This window comes from Polyodon spathula, chromosome 2 (assembly GCF_017654505.1).
Source record: "Polyodon spathula isolate WHYD16114869_AA chromosome 2, ASM1765450v1, whole genome shotgun sequence".
Classification (NCBI taxonomy): Eukaryota; Metazoa; Chordata; class Actinopteri; order Acipenseriformes; family Polyodontidae; genus Polyodon; species Polyodon spathula.
The window spans coordinates 9,638,588-9,656,906 of NC_054535.1; the positions used below are offsets into that span (position 1 = coordinate 9,638,588).

The window sequence follows — 18,319 nt, forward strand, 5'->3', positions numbered from 1 at the left end:
GGAAGTAGGGCTTTTTCTTGTAGCGCTCCTAAATTATGGAATGCTGCTTTTGTTTGTCAGGGAAGCTGGGACTGCTACAGTTTTCAAGTCAAGACTAAAAACTGTGTAACTGGCATTAGAGAGAATTATTAAATGTATTTATTTATTTAGTTTTTTTAAACCCGGGCTGTGATGGATATTCAGATAAATTGTAACATTGAAGAGATGGGCTTTGTATCAGAAAACTGGTGACAGAGTCGGAAATCGCATGTGATGGGTAAGAGCATTCATTTGTTACATATATATTATGGGGATTGATTTTATTCTTAATACAAGGGTGGTAAAACGTGGCTGACATGTATCTGGGTGATGGACATCCGAGTGTTGACTGTATTCTTGTTCAGATCTGTTAGCGTTCTCTGTGTGTTTTGATGCTTGTGTGACTAGAGCTGACAGACTTCTGTGTCAGTGCGTCACAGAGAGGGGCTGACATGATCAGTCAGAGATAGGGAGTGTTGGACCAATGAGTGAGGAAGGGGGAGATTTGTGATTTTGTAACACATGGGTGTCCTCTATTAATATGTGTCTACAGCTTCTACAAGTTCTGCTCTGGAGAAGGTCTTGCGACCGAAACATTTGTTTCTATTTTCCTTTAAATAATTAAAAAAGTGATATTTGGCAAAATATAGTGTGCAGGAGTGTTTTATATTTTTTCATGTTGTTATTTGGCTTGCTATGCACCTCTGATGAGGCTAATCAGGAGTGCAAATGTTTAATTTATTTTGAGATGACAGTTTGAAAGAGATAAGTGGATCTGGCGGCAGGAGCATTGAGAGAGAGAGACAGAGTTAAGAAAGGTTAAGTTTGTGAGTGAGAGGAGAGGAATGAGAGCCACTGTTCGCTAAAAGCTAAAAAAATAATAAATACAGCGGTTTCCTACTGCTTTGAACCACAACTGTTGTCTGTCTCATTATATCCTGGAAACCCTGCAGCTCAGCACTACAATATGTAAATAAATCCTATTCGCCTGCAGGGCGTATCAGCTTCAACCTCCGTCAAGATCTCCTGCCTGTCAGCGAGTGCACGCATCCACACGACAGACAGCTACTCTGTCACAAGCATTAATACCCTGTGTCTTTATAAACAAGGGATTTAGGGGAGCTCCCTAATAAAAGCAGAATCTGAAAACAATAATAATATAGTGCAGTAATTGTTCAGCTGTGTATAATGGTATTTAAAACAGGATTCATTTATCCGCCTTTTTACAAATCTTTACATCTGTTATTTTGCGCAGTCTTGCATGCAGAAGAACCTGGTAGTATAGCACCTGCTGTCTATTCAGGTGTGTCAGTTCAGCTGTCTTGCATGATTGAAATTGACTGGCAGGGGTGTGATTTAATTTAAAAGTCAGTCATGTAAGGGACAGACGGTATGCACACAAGTGTCTGTGCTACAGCTGGCAGGCGGTTCATGGCTTTTTGTACAACCTGTGTATATTAAGGCAATTTAAAAAGCAGAGACTGCAGAAGACAGCAGAATATGTTTCTTTTTATTCTGACGTCTCGAGTACAGCTGGTTCTGTATTAATGTACACTAAAATACACTCTGTAATGGAAACACATACGTAATGGTGTTTCTCCACTGGCTTTCACTCTGTGTTTCCTTGAAACTATGGTGTCCCTGGCAATGTAGCATTGTGTCTGCAAAGGCAAACTGTTGCAGGACGCTGTGAAACACCCTAGCTTGCAAATTGGTGAGTTTTTTGTTCAGATTGCTTGGAGTGGATAAAATAAAGCAGTCTTGTTTCGTTTAGGATACCAGACTTAATGCTCAGTGCAAAAATTAAATAAACATGCAGGCAGGTAAAGCTATTTACGTGTCTTGGGTATTAGGTTTGCTTTGCTTTTTATTCTCTGGCTATTTTAAAGAACCTTAAATATGGTAAAAAATAAATAAATATAAATAAATAAACAAGTACTACTTTGGTAATACTTTTGTAACAACTGTCAGTAGCTCAAATGTAATGTACCAGACTGATTTTCTGTTCACATTAATTTGTGATACATTTATTTATTTAATAACATTTTAATTTCCTTATTAAAATTAAGTAGTTTGGGTTCTATTATTTATTTATTTATTAGCAGACACCCTTATCCAGGATGGCTTACAGTTGTTACAAAGTATCATATTACACACTATCACCTTACAGATAAGAGCAGTTACAAAGTACAGTAAAATCAGTAGAAAATAAGATCAAATTAAAATAAGAGCAAAATAGAGTACAGTAAATAATTACATTTAAGAGCGAATTCGACTAAGAGCAGTTAAACATATAGTAAAGATATCTGCTATGAGTAAATTCTATTACGAGCATGCAGTAAATACGATAAATGGATAAGAACCATTTCAAATACAGTTGAACCCAGTTTATCCAAGCTCCGATAATCCAGGTCTCCTTATAAACCGAACCACCAAAACAGAAGTGGAAATGTTGCCCTCGATGTCCGGTTTATCTAGTCACGCCTTTTCGCTGTTGCAAAATGACTTCAGGTGCTTCAACTAGTGAAAAACGAAAGCGCGTTCTACTGCCTCTACATCCTAAGGTAGAAATTATAGGTAAAATAAAAAAGGAGAGTTGCTCGTAAAAATACAAACGACTATTATCTCAGAAAAAGCACGGTATCTGACATCAAACACAATGCAGAGCAGATTATTAAATTTACCTGTAGTAACGCACTTGAGTCTGCTGCTGGGCCTGCAGCACGGAAGACCATGAAGCAAGCTAAGGATTTTAATCTTAATGAAGCTGTATCGGTGGTTTGTACGAGCGAGAGAGGTAGATGTTCCAGTTAGCGGCCCTTTACTGTGTGACAAGCCAAAGAGCTTCAATCAAGCTTTAGGAGGGGTCGGAAGTTTCACTGCAAGACAGGGATGCCTCAACTGGTTTAAAAGGCGGCACGGCATCCGACAGCTTACAATCACCGGAGAAAAGCTGTCTGGCAATTCAGAAGTTACTGCTGACTACCAAAAAAAAATTAAAAGACATTCTAGCTGAGCACAACTTGTCACCAGAACAAGTTTATAACTGTGATGAGACAGGTTTGTACTGGAAGATGTTGCCGCCTAAGACACTTTCCAGAACAGAGAGGTCTGCACCTGGCTAGAAATAGAACAAAGAGACCTTGACTCTTGGCATGTTGTAATGGAAGTGGCACACACAAACTCCAGTTAACTGTAATCGGCAAAGCAAAAAATCTGTGAGCTCTAAAAATTCAAACATGAATGCTTTGCCTGTCGATTACAAATTACAGAGGAAAGCATGGATGAACAGTGCTCTTTCGCGACTGTTTTTTTTCACATGTTTATACCAAGCGTAAGAAAACATCTAAATGAAAACAACATCCAACCAAAAGCTTTCTTACTGTTGGACAATGCACCTGCTCATCCTGACGACAGATCGCTTACCTCTCAAGAAGATTCAGATCTTCTATTTGTTTTCTTCCTCCAAATGTAACCTCTCTAGTACAGCCTATGGATTAAGGAGTCCTGGAAAGTTTAAAACGGCGCTATAGATGGTATCTTCTTAATCCACGACTGATGTTAGATGAAGCATCTGAAAGCAAAGGGGATATGTTGCAAAGGTGGGAAAAAAATGAATATCAAAGAGGCTATTTATGGAATAGCTGAAGCATGGGAAGACATCCCCAGGTCAACGTTACAAAAATTGTGGAAAACTCTATGGCCTGAAGTTATTAATGAAACACAAGAGGATGACCATGCAGCAGCAACAGCAGCATTGACATGGCGAAGATAGCGATGAAGCTGAAGATTCCGCTGATGAAGAGTCGACCAAAAAGAGACAGGGTGCGATTTGTCAAATTTCCAGGAGGGGGAAAAATACACAAAACAGTAGGAAAACCTCTAGTAAAGGTACATGTTGATACACCACTAATATGCTAACATCTGCCACCTTGCAACATGTATTATTATTATTATTATTATTATTATTATTATTATTATTATTATTATTATTATTGGTAACTAAAAGGCAATAAAAGTGTATGCATATAATTAGGGATGTAATAGGGTTAAACGGTTAACCGATAAGAAAATGTACACCATTTTTACATAAGTTAACGTATAATACAAATTGATAAAATGTGTCCTCCATTTTGTGTTTTAAAAGTAAATATCCAACAAGACATGTGCTCTTTACGCACTGCCTCTGAACTCTGCAACTCCTCTGCCTGTAACTGTTTTTATTTGGAAACATATGACATTGGATTAGGCATGGTTAGTTGACTGAAAACTCATCTATCAAACTAGTCTCAAGCTGGCGATTTCCGGTGTTCGTACGCGGAGCACAGCAGCTGGTGTCAAAATAGAAAAGGGAAGAGTGTAAAGATGGAGTGGTCAAAATGAAGTTATGTGTCTAATACCCATGAAATAAAAACATTTTAATTTAAGAAGCAGGTGCGTTAATGTATTATTTTTGCCACTTTTTACTCAGTTGTACTCCCAGTGAGTTGAAAGTTCTGAAAGTTCTGAACTGGTTACCTAGCAATCAACTTGCCATGTCAGTGGGATGCACTTCTGTAGTCTCTGTGATTTTTGTTGTGAAGGGAGTTCAAAAAGTTGCTTTATATATGTAAAAAAAAAAAAGAAGAGAAGTTTTGGAAATGGGGAATCGAGTGCCACTGCAGTAAAAGAAGTGCCGACAACAGTGACCCGAGCAGCATGGTTTCCTAGCAGATCGCTTAAATATTCTTAACACGTCACTCCAAGGACGGGACATATTTGTCTTTTCTCTCACTGACAAAATCGAAAGCTGGATCAAGAAGCTTGTGATATGATCGTGTAAACCGTGGCAGCCCAGAAGCATTTGTAATTTTTTTTTTTTTTTTTTACTGTTCACTGTAAAAAAATATAGCGTAGTCATTGTTTATTGCTGAACCAGGGGGTCACAGTGCAGCGAAGTTTGAGAACTGCTGCTCTATGATAAAGATGACATTTTCGTTTTTAACATTTTCGTTCAACTAAAATGTTTTAGTCCAGTAGTTGTAGGAACAGTTTATTAAAGTTGCAGTTTATGTGTGGTCTTTTCAAGCCTGTTGTCTTTTATGTACTTGCTTTTAAAATGGATTCATAGCATTATTTCATAAGAATCTTGAAAAATGAATTTTTGATTGCTACGCTAAGCTTTAAATGGTGTTTTATTTTATGTGAAACCAGTGTGCCCTGTAGTGGATCGATATTAACTATGATGGCGATACTGTCGTCAATGTGATACAATCGTAATGCAATTAGAGGATTTGTGTTTTTAAGATGCCTCTTTGTATGCTTGGTAAACAAATGTCAATGAATGACAAAGAGTAAATATATATATGGAAAGTGTGTTTATTTAAAGGGTATTTAGTGTAACAGTGTAACTACGGTTAAACGGCAACTTATAATGCTACAAACAACATTTGCCAAACAAAAAATGGAGTGATGGTGTGCTGTATGTACGTACAGAGAATTGCCTTACTTGATGCAAAATGTTTGCATATCATCAGTAGAAGTTACATTTTCCAACAGCAAGTCATTGTCAGTACAAAATATTTTTTCACTGCAAGGCAGACAGAGGTGTGATACAAAAAGCAGAGCCAGGGACATGCTCCCTTCAAAAAGCAGAGTCAGGGACACGCCCCCGTCAAAAAGCAGCGCCAGGGACACGCCCCCATCAAAAACAGACCCTGTGACATGCCCTCTTCAAAAAGCAGAGCCAGGGACACTCCCCCTTCAAAAAGCAGAGCCAGGGACACCTCCCTGTCAAATCACAACATGCTAACAGATTTTGCAAACATATTTTTTAAATAAGCTTGTTAAGGCAGACTAAAATCAAGCATAGTCTATCGACTTAATTTATGAGACATAAGTAAATGACCAACAAAAGTATTATATACCGTTCGTGCCAGTGGTGACTGGTGACTCACAAGAGGCAGAATTACAAACACGTTGTTTCATCTAATCAATCTGCCATGCAAAAAAAGAGCTTCATTCATTTCTTCATTCATTTCTTCATTCATTTCTTCATTCATTTCTTCTAGTCCAGTAAAGGAAATGGATGAAATCAGGTCATTCTGTATGGTTTTTGACATCCTAGTAAATATGGTTCCTTATTTCCATGTGAGCAGCTGAATTTTGCATTACTTGAGATATACTAATGAATCATAATTTCTTACAAATTTATTTATCGCCATGGTTTCAGTGTGAACTTAAGACATTATAAATGAAATGCACTTTTTAGTTATAAAAACATTAAAACACAAAACAGATCAAGTGAAAATTATGTGAACACAGCAGTTATTACTTTCTATTCTGTCTACTTTTTGTTGATATATTTGCTTTGAAATATGCGCTATATCTAGCCTCAAGGTAGAACCATTTTTGGCCTACTTGCTTCCAGGTGTTAAGATTTTTAATTTGCCAGGCTCCCCTTTTTTTTTTTGTATCTTAGGCTACGATCTGCTCAACATGCAGATGGATTGCCATGGGACACAGTCCCCTCTACACTTTCTACAAGGAACTGGCTCACTAGTAACACTATATCAAAAGGATTGACAGCACTTATTTATAATCATTTGCTTAAAAAAGCTTACAAGCCCCTTGGCCTTCTTACGTCCTGGGACCATGATATTGGTGTGTTTAACAAAAAGATCTCGTGGGATGTGGTGTGGGTTAATACTTTCACAGCCTCGAGGAATCCAGATCATCAGTTAATTTATTATAAACTATGTCATAGAGCTTACTTGACTCCACGTAGGAGATTCAGAATGGGACTTGCTCCCAATCCAATGCAGGATTTTGTCACCATGTTACTCCTGGCACTTTTCTGCATATGTTTTGGACATGTCCTGATGTTTTTTCTTTCTGGAAGCAAGTTGCCTCTACTCTATCAAGGCTAGTTAATTATGAACTTCCTCTGGAGCCTTCATTATTTCTTCTGATTGATGACTCTACAATTCAACTCAGTTTCTCAAGGGAGAACTTTGCTAGCCAGTCTACTGGTGCTAAAAAACTATTGGTTCAGCGTTGGCCTCCTCCACACTCATTATCTTGGCGACACTGGATGCTTACTTTCTCTGACGCTATTCTGTTAGAATTATCTACTGCCAAAGTCAATCATGCCTCTGCTTTTGTGCTTAAAATATGGAAGGAGGCCCATGTTAAGGTATCCACGTTGATCATGGAATAGTTTTCTCTTGTTTTATTCTGGTCCTTGGGAGGGGGTGGGGAGATGGGCTGTGTGTAAGTTGCTTGGGTTTGGGTTACTGTTTGGTTTGTTTTGACCAATCTTTAAAATAAAATAAACAATTATGGATCGCAAAAAAAAGGTAGAAGCATTTAAAATCATCAAAACATATAAATCATTCACCGTTTTCCGTATACTATGTGTATGCTGATACGATAATACTAATCCTTAGGTCATTACCTTTCAATGTAATATATTTCAATTACATACTGTATTTCTTTTTTTAAAAAGCTGAATTGCTTGAACACAACATGCTGACTGTATTCTGTCTTTTAAAATGCCTGCACACGACAAGCACCAAGGGTTGAAGATGATAAAACACCAGTGTTTAAATATATGGTTTGTATACAATACACAGTTTTTAAAATATTCCTACCGTTATGATGGATTTTTTTTTCTGGTCACTTTATAAAATCTCTTTCAGAAAATTGAATAATGCAATTTGCAATATTCAACAATTCACTCATAATAATCGCGCGTAGCAGTGCTTCAGCAGGGGACGAGAGGATCTGAGTTGCTCCTCCAATTAAAACCAGCCTGCGTCATCTGCCATTGGTGGTACTGTACTGCGTGTGGTTATAGGTGATAGGAGTTTATAATGGGGGCTTGTCTCCTCTGAGGAAAAAAAACTCTGGACCCCTCCAATTAAAACCCATGGTTATCTGCTACAGCCAGTACTGTGGTTTAATAGCATATATATATATATATATATATATATATATATATATATATATATATATATATATATATAATAATTGTAATTAATCTAATTACAATTCTTGAACAACAACAAATGTACTGCACTCTGTTTACTTTTCTTTTTAAACAGCTGAAGGACTTTCGCCCGAAACGTCCTGAAAATAAAAGAGTTTTTAATCATTTAAACTTTTTGTGTACATTTTTTAAAAACCTTTTCTTTCATATGCCTTCAATTTTGTACACTGCAGTTATATATATACACACACACACACACACACACACACGCACTCTATAACAGCGTCAATGTCAGTGCTACAAAGTGTTTGAAAAAACTTTTCAAGCACGGTGTGCTTCGTCTTGGGACAACTGTATACAAGAATCTCCTCCACTGGACAGACCTGTTTAACTTTTATGTGTATTACAATAACTTAGTTTATGCTGGCTGTTATATATTATACATTATTTTACCTATACATGAGGATGATGGCAAAATGTAATTTTAAGCTACTACCTGTAACTCATTAAATGGAAAGACAAGGATGAATTATTTAATCAAACCAAAATCAACATTTATTCATCATGAACATTTTTTTTTTCTTTTTTTAATTTAGTCACCAGTTGATTTTACACCGTTTTTTCTCCCAATTTGAAATAGCCAATTGTATTTTAGGCTCAGCTCACCGCTACCACCCCCTCGCTGACACGTAAGTGGCGAAGACGAACACACGCTGTCCTCTGAAACGTGTGACGTCAGCCGACGCTTCTTTTCACTTTGCAGGCCCACCATGCAGCCAACCCAGAGCTACAGCGTCAGAGGACAACACAGCTCTGGGCAGCTTACAGGCAAGCCCGCAGGCGCCCGACCAGTCTACAGGGGTCGCTGGTGCGTGGTGAGCAGAGACACCCTGGCCAACCTAAGCCCTCTCCCCCGAGCGGCGCTTGGCCGATTGTGCGCCGCCCCCTGGGAACTCCCGTCCATGATTGGCAGTGGAAAAGCCTGCTCTCGCCTTTACCGGATACGCCACTTAGGAGCGCTGTGAACAGGCATTTGTGATACAGCGTGACTGATATATTTAGATTGTATGTTTTTTTTAAAGGATTTTTTAAAATTAATTAATTAAGTCAACAGCTCTCTCAGATATCTTACTGTAAACTAATTCAGATGACTCTGACTGCCAGTTTGTAACTTGGAACATTTGTAAATAAGAGCTACTTTTTAACAGATTGAGCTGGAGGTGACATTGGTGGTGAATTAAAACTCTAGTCTGCCCTGGCCTCCATGAAATGAGTTTCTGGTTACACCTCAGTTGCTTGTGGACAGTCCATATCACAAAACTGTATGTGCTTCTCTGAGCCTCACTCAGACAGCCTCTCAGCTTGCAGACTAAAGCATAGAGAGCACGCAGGGTAATAATGTGCTGCTGATACTAATATTCTTGTGCCAAGAACATGGAGGTTGCCATGGTGCACTGGAAAGACTGAAGCAGTAGCAAATACTTTGCCAGTGCTTGGAATTATAGCGATTCTAACAAAAAAAGATTGTTGCTTTTCTGATACTACAGGGTTTCTAGACAATATTTTTCCAGTAACAGAAAGGTTTTTTTTTTTTTTTTCTGTACATGAAATTGTTCTGTTTAAATTGCTTTGTTTAAGTGAATGTGTCTCCCCTGCTTTTCTGGTGCCTCATTTCCATATGTCCTTTCCTGATTGCAAACTGCACTTTCCTCATGTTGTATTTGCAGCATAAACAGTTGCTGAGTTTTAATTGTTTAAATTGGAGATTACTTTCTAGTATGTTTTATTTCTCATGTTTTTTTTAGCCCCTAACCAATGTTAAACCAAAGTAAGTGAGAAATATCTTTGCAGTAAGTATGGACCATGATGCAATATATTGCCAGTGGAACTGTATTGACAAGACAATACTTGGAACAGAATACAGTTTGTCATGTCTTAAATAACCCTTTTTTTATCTAACCCTTATATTTTATCATACTTCGATCTGTTATGATATACAGTTAACTGATGAGGATACAGGCCGTGTAGTACAGCAGACAGAGTTAAGGATTTTAAGTCACTCACTCTCAGTATATCAATGGAAGCTTTAGAGCTTAACCAACCGATGTGGAGCATATCCAATCAATGTGGAGGGAGGAGCTTCTGAACGTGAGTCCGTGTATGGAGGAGCCGTCTTTATGTTGGAAAGGGTTGCGGTTTTCAAGAGAAGCTGACTAATAATCTCGGAGGTGGTTGATGACAAATGGTCAGACTGTGCAGTTCTTCCAGTCTGCAGTGAGTAAAATAGTAGCTGTGTCATCAGAGAAAGCATGAGAGATTTTACAGATTACAGATTTTCTGTAATTCTTAACGATGATGATCTAATCACAGTTTAAGATATATGTTGATATTTTTACCCACAGAAACACTATGTAGCGTTTTTGTGCCAGCTCTCAGACCCCCCAAAAACTTGAGATGCTATATTCTTTTTCTTCAGCGTTTCTAACTGTGGCATAAAAATGCCTGAGGAATTTATTCAATTGAACACTCTGTACAGTTTTAAAGTCCAGGCTAATGTTTTTTTTTTTTTTTTTTGTTTCAACTAGTTATAAAAACATTTATTATTATGAAGGTGTAGTGATATTAATAGATCAGTTAAGTGAGGTGGTCTGTTATGTCACAGCTGTGCAGTAAGACTATACTTACTGCACAGTCATGTGCTCTTGTTCAACCAGTCACATAATTTGTCCAAGCCATTTTATAACAGCAATTATCCACCTACAACACTGTGTGTTACTCTATCAGTCTTTACATCTCCCAGCTGCCTCTTGCTCATGCTATGTAACACACAGCCAGCCGTCACCACAGTTACTTCAAGCACATTTTCTTTTGGCTCAAACTGCTGGCTACACTCTTAAGGACTCTGAGGGAATAATTCCATAAAGTGGCATAAATTAATGTGACTAATTAACATGCTGTTAATTAGTTGTAAATTGCATGTTTGGATACACATTACTTGAGAGGCATATGTTGTGTTCAGTGTTTACTGAAACAAGTGGCTGCTAATCCCATCTCTCGAGTGTTCCTTTCACTGTTGAGACAATCAACACGTGCCTTTGTTAAAAAATAAGAAAAGGAAAAGAAAACATGCAAAAGCATCTCCAGTGAAAAAATGAAGCACTGCACCACATAAAGTATTGTTTCAGACTGGGCAACTAGCCTAGCTTTCTGGCTTTTTTTCAGTTTTGTCAGAAAGCAATTGTTCAGCCTTGCAAAAAAAAAGCTTTGATTACCATAGAAAGGAGTACAAACTTAGGAAATAACCAATTTGTCAATACATGCATGTACTTCAATATGCATCTGCATTATGCATTAAAAAAGCAGCTTCAGTCTTTTTCCATGAAAAAAAAAACAATCCACAAAGAGAACGTGTCATGCGTATTCATAAACCTGTTCCCGCCCCTCTCAACCTGTGCAGGTAGGATCCTGTCAAAGATGACGGACAGATGAACCAATAAAAATGCTCATGTTTTTGATAAGTCGGACCTGATTCATAACCACATGCATTGCAGTGTTGCTGATGAAGGGTTAAACTCATCCTTTCATTGTCATTGTTCTACAGGGCGGTTGTAGTTGATAAAAAATGTATTACTCATTCACTAAAGTATTGCATTTTTTGTGTTTTCATAGCACTGCTATGTTTTACTGGAAACTGGGATTGACCAATGTCCACAAAATGCTTTTATAAGTCCATTATTAAGCCGCTGTGGTGTTGCCACTGTAAACAGATATTGTTTGTAGTGAAAGGAAGCTTACTGTACTACCAGTTTCAAAGGCAGCAGGGGAGAAAATGACTCCAAGGCTTTGTGCATATTTATCTGATTTGTTTCTAACCCAGTGGAGATCTTCATTACACCTCTGAACAAGGCTGCAGTGTGTATTGTGCATTGTACTCTGAAACCTGCCGAACATAGGTTTCGTGGTTACCTCGCAGGGGATGCATTTCCCCAGTGACAGGGATCTGTAATGAGGGCTCCAGAACTGTCCTAATGTCTGGACATCTGTGGGGTGGGGGCCAACAAATGACCCTTGTGATAAACACCAGGAGAATATAGAGCTGTGTTTGTTTTTTTTTTCTTTTTTTTTTTTTAGATCCACCATGGTTTAGGTCATTAAAAATATTTAAAAAAAATATCTGGATTTGTTCATGGTGACCTACATAATTTCTGTCTTTTGTCATGCGTGGGTATTTGTTTTGAGATGTTATTGGGTGCACTGTACGCTTGCTTTTGTTATTACTTTTTATTTTTATTTATTTTTTTATTTTATTTCAAATGTTGATTTAATTGTTTGTATGTTTTCGAGTAAGTAGGCTTTCAATGTATTGTTTTAGGCAATTACATACTTTGCCAGGGCTGGGTGATTTTTAACCAGGGCCCGAAAACAATTACAAGTTTTAACAGAAGTGGATTTATAAATGACCAAAAAGTAGACTGGAGCTTAAATCATATTTTAACTTCATAGTATTTTTTCTCTCCCTGTTGCTCATCTTTTCAGGGATGAGGTGGGATTCCATGTTGGTGTGATTGATAAATCTTGAATCCTCACTATTCTGCTGATGCAGTATTCCAGATTTCCAGGCCTCTTGGGAAGCATGCATAAACAGTACAAATATTACCAACTGTCATCTTCAGCCTACGCTGTGGCTGGTTCTTCGTTCTCTCAGTAGTAGCCCAAGGAATCCCTTGTAATTAAAGGAGATGCTGGGAATCTGCTGGGAATGTACATCATATTTAAGTAGCAGCATGCACATCAGCGCTTTCAGATTGAATAATCTCATTGATCACTCACAGTTTGATTTGAGATTGTGGAATTTTTTATCGTATTTATTTATTTCATAATTTCTGCTACTGATTAGCATCAAGTAGTGTTAATTCCAAGCTCTTAAAAAAATGTTTTAATTGACTGTTGATTTCTATGGAATCAGCTGAAAAACATGTTTTATGACTGATGTGATAGTAGTGCCATTATCGACCTGCTGAAGCCTGATTAACTCTGTGAGCATGGGTCAGAACTCCAGATCAAACACTGGTGTTTATCAGAAATACAGTCCTCCAGAAATGTAAGAAACTAATCACTTAGTTAGAAGTTCCGAATGAGAAAATACCACGTGAACCTCAAACTCATTCTGTGTTCTTTCTTTCATGCCCTGCAGCTATCGGAAGGACTCTCATCCCTCGATATTTCAGCACTGTCTTTGAAGGAGGTGTCACAGACCTGTATTACATTCTGAAGCATTCCAAGGAGTCTTTCCAGAACTCCTCTATCACAGTGGACTGTGATCAGTGCACCATGGTCACCCAGCATGGAAAACCAATGTTTACAAAGGTAAAGGGTACTTTTCATCCTGCTGCTCGTCAGGCTGGTAATTAAACAGTGGAATACGGCATTTTTGAGTCTGGCATTACTGTTTAATAACTGTTCACACTTGTTTTTACCCAGCCATTTTATAATTTGTATTGTAACATTTTTTTTGTTGACAGTGGCCCAGACACTGAGAGTAATTGTAGTGACCAGCTATTCCTTGTCAGTAGAATACCCTCTCACGTCTAATTCAACATTTTCAAAGGAAAATACTTGGACTGTACTTTAGCTTATGGATGCAATAACTACATGCACTTATACAAATGTTATTAATGATGTTTATAATAACAATATGTATTTCATTAAACGCTACTTAGAGGAAAACTCAGTTTCAGTAAAAAAAAAGTAGTAAAAGGATTCTCATAATGCCTTAGTTATATGTGTTCTAACACTGTATTGCTGTGTCCTGTAAATAATATAACATTCTTTAGAAGTATGTTTTTTATAAAACATGTTTTCTTTACCTGTAAAAATTACACTATAAATTTAGGTAAGTCTTAAAACCTATCAATAATTTTCATAATTCGGTAACACTTTAGTTTAGAGATCCATTAGAAGCGATTTATAAACAATCTATAAACAATAACAACAATGTATAATAACTGTGTTGCAAATGCAAAGCAACCCAATCCCACTGGTGAGACAGAAAGGCAGGCAGGCAGGCCTGAAAAGACAGAGACGTACTGTATATACCTGAAACGACAGACAGACAGTCCTGAAAAGACAGACAGAGACAGTCCTGAAAAGACAGACAGACAGAGAGACAGTCCTGAAAAGTCAGCCAGACAAACTATATCCATTTTATAAGCAATTATAAACATTGGCAAAAAAAATAATGCCAAGTATTTACAGTAACACAGAAACAAGAGAAAATGAACTCAGGATCTTTTTCTTACAACCCAGACTGCAGGTTGAGAATTTGATTCTTCCAGTTTGTCTGAAAGCAGTAATGTTTACATTAGTACAGTTATTTTATTTAATAAGATGTGCAGCAGCTTTCTGTTTTGGGCCATTCTGAGGTATGACATTTTGCTCCTCGTCTCCAAAGACTCATCCACACAAACCAAGTTGTTATATGACCAAAGCTGTTTAAAGAGGTTGTCTTGGAAACCCAAGAAGTGCAGTAGGAAGTGTAGGGCATTGCAGGGGTTAAGAAGAATAGTGCTGTTGCCTGCATCAGTTTCAGCAGCTCTTGGTGTGAGAGTCAAGTGACATTCTTGATATAACTCAGGTAATTGAGCCAGCATGTTTGCCATTATAGGGTATGGAGAAGAATGATTTTCTGGATGCAGGACTGGAACTATGCCGAGAACTCACACAAGGCGCCCGCAGTTACTAACCCATTTACAAGTAAATGAAATCAGGCCTGCATTAGGAAACGGTTTGCCACAAGCTTGCGGGGCTGCGGTGCTGTAGAGAGGGTGCTGCTGCAGCATCACTGTTGATGCTGCAGTGAGGGCCTCAGTTTCTCTAAGCTAATGCACTAATTTATTTATTATTGTCGTCCCTGAATTATCATGTTCAGAATTAAGAGGAGAATAGCTTCTTACTTTGTACTTCCTACTAACATACATTGCAGCAGGCTAAATTATAGTAGAACAGAAATAATAAATAAATAAATAAATAAATAAATAAATAAATATAACACGGTTGTCAGGGTCCATAATTAAGATACTGTGTTATTTGTGTTTTGCCTTATAATGAATATTGGCATTTTGGTTTCCGAAATGATTTGCAATGGCCAAATTAATATTGTAGCATACTGTGGAAAAAGAAGGAAGGAGACACATACAATTTCCAGGTACTCGAATCCACGGTTTATTGGGTTGATTATTCCTGGCCCTTGTCAGCCTGGGCCAGACCAGAAACAACAAACAGTCTTGCACATTCACACAACAGCTTGTCTGACTCCACTGTCAGTCCTGTTCGTGTTGATGTGGGCTTTCATATCCCCGCCTACCCGGACATCAATCAATCCTGGTTGAGGCAAGCTTATTGTTTCCTCACACACACACACACACGCAAACATGCACACACGGTCCATAGACCAGTCGTTTAACAGTATAAATCCCGGGTCGTTACAATATATACAGTATAATAGAATTTGCTATTCCACCAGTTTAAAGTTACCTCCACCAGTTTAAGTTACCAGGATAGGGTAAAATCTGCAACGACACAGAACGGCCATGAACGGTACTTTAATGAATTCAGCTGCTTTAAAAAAACAGCATAGAAAGTTACACACACGTGAGGAGAGCATTTTACCAATCAGAACCGATTAATAATACGCTGTCATTAACCCGTTCCGGCCCAGAACCTTCTTTTTATCCTCAAAAAGCTCCCGGAACACTGGGTTCCGAAGGTGCGAAGACGACGAAAATTATACACATAATAAAACAAAGTGGGAACAACATAACACTATTGAAAAAAACCACCGAACCGACCTTTCATTGCCCATGCCGTGCAGTAAACAGCTGTATAAACAAAACCAGCTGCAGTTCATTAATGGGGGGGAAGCGATACCAAAAGTGTGTGTGTGTGTGTGTGTGTGTGTGTGTGTGTGTGTGTGTGTGTGTGTGTGTGCGTGTGCGCGTGTGTGTGCATTCAGAACAGAAAATAGGAGGCACTTTTTTACACAGAGAATTGTGTGAGTCTGGAATCAACTCCCCAGTAATGTTGTTGAAGCCGACACCCTGGGATCCTTCAAGAAGCTGCTTGATGAGATTCTGGGATCAATAAGCTACTAACAACCAAACGAGCATGATGGGCCGAATGGCCTCCTCTCGTTTGTAACCTTTCTGATGTTATAATTTAGCATGATATTATAAACATTTTTTTGTGCAACAAATAATTATGGTAGTGAATTAATTTTGCAGTGATTTTTAATTGTGTTTCTCATCTTGTTCCTGGCAGTCATTTTTGTGATAAAAAGAATAAGCACCATAGCTATCAAGAGATTCTGGGGGTATTAAATAAGTTATATCTAATTTGATTGGACAACGGGAAGTCACAGCAAGTCCTGCTAACTAGGGAGATAGTCTTATTGAAAATCAATTACAGTAGCTAAAAGTTGCTCTCTGATTTTAAATTAAGAAAACGGAAATCCTTTCTGCATTTAGAGGCTGCTGTGGAGATTGAAGTAAAAAGTACTTTAAGGAGTTTTTAAGTCTTCATAGCTGCTGTAGGATTGGTTAAGTACCAGTAATGGGCACAGAGGCACTCATAGACCATGAAGAAAAACAAACGTATTCTGTTGTGCCCAAGTAACACAGAAAACCTGCAAGGAGCTTGGGCAATTTTATTGTACTGTATAATACACATCCTTAAAAAAAAGGAATAAATCTTCATTGTATTTGTTGTTGTAATTAGTATATACATGTGTTGCTCAGGCTACAGTATTGTACAATGTAGACTGTGCTGTTTTTACTGGGGCTGTATTCAACACCAGTAGTGCATGTTATACAGTGTACCATTGTATTCCAAGGGTGCTGGTAAACACATGTTAAACACAAATTGTTCTTTTATATTTTATGCAAAATTACAAAAATGACGATATTTTGGATCACCTAGAACCAGCTACAACTATCAAGTTCAAAATCAATAACGACAGCTCCTATTTAACACAACACTCCGGAGTTCACCTAGCTCTGGTTTATTATTTGAACCCTCCTTCCCTCAGATGCAATTGCTCATCCCATCCCAGAGCAAAGCTCTGCCCCTGCTGTGTGCAATCATGATCTGTAAACCTGTAGCAACAGGAGGGAGATTCAGCTACCAATCCCACTGCTGGGCTTCTGATTCGCCCATCTAACAGTGTGTTTGGCTACCTGCAGCAGGGGTCTTAATTGTTTTCATGCATTCAGTAGCTATGTAATGTATACTTCAAGTGCAGGATTATTATTTGTTTTTGCATTTTGTAACCCTATCTCTTTACACAATTTAACTGGTACTGTATAATTTGGGTTCTCAGGCTGTGGATTTTGATCCCCGGCCAGAGCTGACTCAGGTTATAAGTAAGCCGATCGCTCTTAGGCAGACTGGCTGTCTGTCTACCTGCAGGTTAGATACAACAAACTCCTCTTGGAAGGAGATAATGGCCTTATTCCTATAGAAGCTGCTGCAAAAGAGATGGGTCTGTAATGATTAAAATTCATCCTAACACCCTTACATTTGTGAAGACACATAGGGGGTCATGTATCAAGCATTTGCCACGGCATTAAGGCCATAGTGCCGAGTTGACGCCAGCCTTAAAATTGCCCCTTATGTATCATGACACATTTGCAGTGCACTCCGCCGCTCATTAGCCATGCATTTTAAGGCGTGTCAAGCCTTAATTGTATGCATGGACAAATTGTAGGTGGGGCTCATTTGTAAATGAAGTCTGTGATATTAAAATGAGATTCATGAAGCAGCAGAACAGCTGCGCCAGCTCTAAAAGAGTCCACAAATAAATACGATTTCAAATTGGTCTCATTTCAGCGCAAAGAAAGTCAGAAAGCAGTTGATAGGAAAGAGCATTGTGGTATCAGTCATAACGTATTTCTTATGACAGAGAGTACAGGCTCCTAACCTTTCTGAACAACCATGGAACAGAGGGAGAGTGCTGAGAAGAAGGGAGAGTATTAGGGTCCGCATTTCCCTTTTTGATCTCCCCGAGGATGAAATTATAGCTCGATACCGGCTCTTGTATTGTGTACAATTGTTTGTGTTTGTTGTGTAATAAACTTGGTTCATTAAGTTGTCGTTTTCATTATGTATATTTGGTTTTAGGTGTCGTATAATAGTAATATAATATAAAGTCAAGACACTTGGTCAACACAGGTCATTTCTGCCTCTCCAGATGAGCTACACAGGCTGTAAACCTGTATATTTTATTTAAAAAACAAATTAGCCCGTTTTGAACTCTCATTTCTGTGACAAAGTGGCTGA

The 18,319-nt window shown here is 38.2% G+C and overlaps 1 pseudogene; it reads left to right on the top strand.

Moving 5' to 3' along the window:
- LOC121329868 overlaps positions 1-18,319 on the top strand; it is a 100,005-nt pseudogene that overhangs the window by 58,399 nt on the left and 23,287 nt on the right.